This window comes from Sciurus vulgaris, assembly GCF_902686455.1.
Source record: "Sciurus vulgaris genome assembly, chromosome: 10".
Classification (NCBI taxonomy): Eukaryota; Metazoa; Chordata; class Mammalia; order Rodentia; family Sciuridae; genus Sciurus; species Sciurus vulgaris.
This window is the reverse complement of record NC_136470.1, coordinates 18,782,795-18,788,812: the sequence shown is the minus strand read 5'-3', so window position 1 is coordinate 18,788,812 and position 6,018 is coordinate 18,782,795.

The window sequence follows — 6,018 nt, the reverse complement described above, 5'->3', positions numbered from 1 at the left end:
GCAGTTCCATTTTGTGGAGATCCAAGAAATTGACTCTGCTAGAAGATCAGGGTTGGCAAGAGCATCCATTCCATAATTTTGTTTAATGATTTTCAGAGAAACTTCCCTCTTACTGGGTAGAAAAGTTAAAATCAAAAGGAGCACAGTGGTCATTATAGCGTATATGCTCAAGATGGAGGCGGTATTGTTAATCTCCAGGAACAAAAACCAAGGCCATTGTGGCTGAAATGTAGTAAGAAAGGGAAATATATAGATGACCTATACAAGTATGTAGGACCCAAGGGCTACAGGACTCTATAAAGCTAGATTAGAAATTTGAAATTTATTTTGAGAGCAATAGCTCTCAAAGTTTTAAGTAAAGATGTGACATCTGAGTTAGATTTTTTTTTTAAGACCACCCTGGTTACATATACATTGGGGGGTGAGGATTAGCTTATCCAGCAAAAGAGGACAGTGGCTTGAACTATGGTAGTAATATAGACTAGAAGTAGTTAAGGTCAGGCTATGGTTCATAGGTACAATCTATAGAATTCTTAATAAATTGGGTATGTGGAGTGAAGAAAATAAAAAATCAGAGGTGCGTAAGCAGTAAAATGGATGGCGGCACCAATTACTGAGATGGTCAAGATCGGAGACGAATAAATTTGACCACATGAAAAGTTCTGCCAACTGCCAACTTGGAAATCAACATCTGTTATTCTTCAAGGAAGGATTCATGAATCAATGAAATTTTGTCAATCAACATAAATCAAAATATACTAAAAATTTTAGTATATGCCAAATACTTTATTAACATCTATAGACTTCCAATTTGTTGAGTCAAAACTGTGCCCCTGTGGAGTTAATATTTGAAATATATTCACTTGTCATCCTTCCATTGGCCTCCTGTCTGCTACAATATGAACATTAAAGGATCCTGGAGAATTCTCAAGAGTAAGCTTCTATCTTATTGGTGAAAACAAATAATTGTGAAGAGAATGTTGGTAGGAATATGGATGTGAAAGGTTATTCTGGTGAGGTTTCAGACAAAAGTAAGAAACACGTTTTTGGAAACCAGAAGAAAAGCTGTCCTTTTATAAAGTGACAAAGAGTTTGGCTGGATTGTGCTTGTGTTCTAGTGTTTTGCAAAAAGTAGAACTTGAGAGTGATAAGTTATTTAGCTGAGGATTTTTCTAAGCAACGTGCTGAAGGAGTTGTGCTAAAATGTGAAAGGAGAGACTTGAAGAAGGAATCGCTAAGCAAAAAAGAAACAGAAGATCTGGAAATGTTTTCAACCTGTCCATATTGGAAAAAAAATAAGCAGGCATATTCTGAAGGTAACACCAAGGGTGTGTCTGGACTCTTACCCAATAAGGAGCTCACCATATTATGTAAGCAAACTGTTGATTTGAAGTGAGAGAGACAGAGAAAGGACAAACAAAGGAAGGCTATCAGACTCCTTGAATATGCTATTCTTCAGGAAGAAGAAAAAATAACCTCAAAGCCTGTTCAAGGACTGTCAATGCCACTACATTGGTTTCAAAAGGCCAGATGGCCTCCAACCAAAGCAGGACCTCCCCTGACATCCCTTAGGGATGATACTGCCACCTCAGTAGTTCTGGAAGGCAGAGCATTAAAGATGATTCTTGAGCCTTATAACCTCATGGAATGTGCCTTGCTGGGACTTGCTGCCCTCTCTTCCTTCTTTCCTACTTTTCCCTTTTGGGAACAGGACTGTTAACCCTCTGTCTACCCCACCACTGCATTTTAGACGCTCATAACCTGTCTGGTGCCACAGCTTCACAGCTGGACAGGAATTTTGCCTCGTGATGAATCATACCTGTGGAGTCTCACCCATATCTGCTTTAGACGACATTTAGATGAACATTCGCACTTTAAAGTTGATGCTGGAATGAGTTAAGGCTCTGGAGACTGTTGAGCTGGGATGAATACATTTTTCAAGGGAAACAGACATGAATTTGGGAGTGGCAGCAAAGAGCAAAATGTTTTGGACTGAACTGTGTCACCTGCCCCAAAATTTCTATGTTGAAGCCCCAACTCCAGTGTAATTGTATTCAAAGATGGGACTTTTGGGAGGCAATTAGTGAGGTCATAAAGGTAGGGTCCTAATCCAATAGGATTGGTGGCATTATAAGTATAAGAAGACAAATGGGTGCTCCACATACACACAACGTGAGGATACTGCGAGCCAAGAAGAGAACCCTCAGCAGGAACCCAATCAACCAGCACCTTGATCTTGAACTTGCCAGCCTCAGACTGTGAGAAGTACATTTCTGTTGTTTAAACCATCTGGTCTATGGCATTTTGTTATGACAGCCCTAAGAGACTAATATAATGAGCAACATCAGAGTACCACTGGGATGTCAGGATGGTTCTAGCACCTGGTTTATACAACGCTGGGTTTCAGGCAGAAACTGAACATAAGAGTAGACAGTGCTGGTGCTCAGAGAAGTCTCCCCAGTCATTTCAGGGAGGAAGGAAAAAAAAAAAAAAAAAAAGACAGTGGAGAGTGATTTACTACAAGTGACTCATCAATTCACCAACTGAAGCTGAGAACAGAGGGCCAGGCCAGTTGAGATAAGAGCATGGCTGGAGTCAGATACGGAGTGAGGTGAGTGCTGCAGGGCAGGCAGAAGAATTCCCTCTACATGTGGTCATGACAGACCTTGAAGCAGAACAGTTCCCACCCAATGTTGTTCATGAACCAAAATGTCTTGAGAATTTTGGTCCAGTCCCCAGAGCCTAATTCTTCCTCCATTATAGGAAAATTTCCAGCAATCTGTGACAACTTAACCTCTTAAAACATTAAAAAAGAAAAGAAAAAACAATGGGCCAACAGAAAAAAATTTTTGCATTGCCCAAAAGTTTAAATACTAAATTTGTAAAAGAAGTTATCTACTGAAAACAGTGCATATACAGACAAAAAGATTCGTAGGAGGCATTGGATTCAATAGTTAGGGCAGAACCAATCAGAGTCTGTAACTCACTGCAGCAAATACTAGTCTCCTGTGCTGAGGTTCATTCCTCTGTTCTTTGCATAGGAATGAATGGGAAAGATAGTTTAAAACATTAATTCTGTCTAATTTGTAGACTTCATCTATTTGATGGAAAGAAAGCAAAGGGAGGGAAAAAAAATAAAGACTCCTTCCTTTATCCTCTGAAGTCATCCCAGCATCTAAGAGTGTCACATAACACTCCAAGCCAATAACCCATTTACAAAGGAAATGTGGGTGAAAAAAAAAATAAAATAAAACAACACGGACTTCAGATTTGGGCTTCCAAAATGTTATAAACAGTGAAAGGAATAAAAATTAGATTATGGTAGGAAAAAAACCCTTCTGATGCTTTGTTAGTGAAGAATAACATGAACACTCTTTATTAAGTCTGAACATCTTATGAAGGCCACATTTTTAGCCTCTGGCATTAATTATGGTTGCACCATCGATGGGGTCCAGAGGAAGCCAATTCAACCCACTTCATCCCAAGGGACAGAGAGCATCCACAAGTTCAGAGAATAATTAATGATCTTCATTTTATTGTTCAACAGAGTCAACAGTGAACTGAAACCTTGTGCTTCATTAAATAAGTTGGTCAAGCCTGAAATGTGGGTCTTTTTCTTCACCCACCATTGAAAATGCATTATCCACTCTGAGATATGGGTCTCTCTTACATTATTCCAAAGGGTTGAGATGCAAGATGAGTTTAGTAATCATTAAACCTGAGTTTAACATCAGTAAACACCCAGGAATTATTTTTACTTTTCTACCATTTGTGGAATTTGGGGGTTTTTAGATATTTTTAGTTGTAGATGGACACAATACCTTAATTTATTTTTATGTGGTACTGAGGATTGAACCCAGTAACTCACACATTCAAGGCAAACACTCTACCACTGAGCCATAAACCCCTGCCCTACCATTTTTTTTTTTTTAAGGACACATTAGAGGTTGGTTCCTAATCATTCCCTGTAATTATTGTGGTTTCTGCAGAATTTCATAAACTTATGGTGTTTGCAGCAAGACTTCTTCATTGGTATGTGGCTGTGCCAATTGCCATAATCTAGTTATCCTTATCAATTCTAAGTAAAATCAAGAATTAGCACCCCTCATCTGGGAGGTCATTGGTGTGAACTGCTAAGACTCTGGTGAATATGAGAAGACATGAGGCGGGATAAGAACCCTACTAAATCAGCCCCGTGGACATATTTGTATACCTTACCAGGGATGCCATAACAGGGTACCATAAGCTGGATGGGTTGAACAACAGAAAGGTGTTGTCTTGAAGTTATGGAATCCAGAAATCCAAGATCAAGGTATTGACTGGCAGATGGCCAGCTTCTCCCTGTGTCTCTTAGCATCATCTTCCTTCTATATATTCTATTTCTCTATTCATCGTGATCTTTTTATAAGAATGCCAGTTATGGGGCTGGGGTTGTGGCTCAGTGGCAGAGTGCTTGCCTGGCATATGCGAGGCCCTGGGTTCAATCCACAGCACCACATACAAATAAACAAATAAATAAAATAAAGGTCCACTGACAATCAAAATAAAAAAGATTCTTAAAAAAAAAAAAAAGAATGCCAGTTATATTGAATGAGGAGTCCACCCTATTCTAATGCGATTTCATCTTAACTAGTTACATCCACAAAACCTTATTTCCGAATAAAGCCACATTCTTAAATCCTGGGTGTTAGGATGTGAATGGGAACAGGTATCAAGTCAGCACAACATCCATGGGCTAACACTCCATCCTCCCAGCAGGTGGCCCTTCCTTTCTCAAGCTATCATTTGAAGCACACAGGTGGCATTCATCACCCTAATTAATCACTGTATTTCTCTCTTGGTCTAGTAGGGCTGTCATGACAAAATAGTACAGGCTGGATGTCTGAAACAAATGAAATTTGTTTCCTCGAAGTTTTGGAGGCTAGAAGGTCTAAGATCTGGGTTCAGCAGAGTTTATTTTCTAGGGAGGAGACTCCTTCTGACTTATAGGCAACCATCATGTCACCGTGTGCTCAGATGGGGAAAGAGACGAGAGGGAGGAAGAGAAAGAGAGCAAGCTCCAGTGTCTCCTGCTCTTCTTACAAGGGCACTGGCCCGACAAACTTCAGTCCCTATCATTCAGACCTTATTTAACTTTGATTTAACTCAAAGACCTTATCTCCAAATACAGTCAATTCGAGGGTTAGGAATTCAACATCCAAATTTTAGGACACAACTCAGTCTACAACAATCCCAGATTGAGGAAACATAGACATAGAGAGGTTAATTAACCTCCAGATTCTACAACTAGAACTAGTATGAAATGCAAGTGAGTTTGATTTCAAAACCCATTTCTCTGCCCGCTGTGCTGAGTGTCCCAAACTAGGACCTAAAATGGGGAGGTTTGTACATGATCTAGAGTTATTTCTTTCACTGTGAGATGAAAGGGGAGGGGTGGGAAATATAAATCCTACTTCTATTATACTAAATTATATGCACTTGTCATTTTGGAAATGAAGGGTCAAATATGGGTCATATCATATAGTGCAACCTAAAACGAGAAAGGGAAATTTTGAAAGGCCTTTCAGGTATCTATAAGCAGAAGGATATGGCCTGCCTCCTTGCTGTATGCTGATTGCACAGGTCTTCCCCAGGACCCAGATAATACGAGGACCCACCAGAGAGACTGGACTAAGGAACCAGACCCCTGGGCTGGAACTGGCTTTGAATCTCAGCTTGACTACTCACTATGATCTAATGTAAGTTGTTTAATTAAACTCTCTGTGCCTCAGTTTCCTCATCTGGAAATAATATTCCTCTCTGTGTGATCATAGTGAGCACCAAAGGAGTTAATACACAAGAATTTTTAGGACAAGGACTGGCATGTGGTAAATGCTTTATAAATGTTAGCTGTTATTATGATGATTTTTTTTTCATTTATACAGTAAAGGAGAAATAAAAGTTTTAAGAATAGAGGGTCTTGCCCAGTGATGCTTATAATCTCAGTAACTCAGAACTCTGGGGCAGGAAGATCTCAAG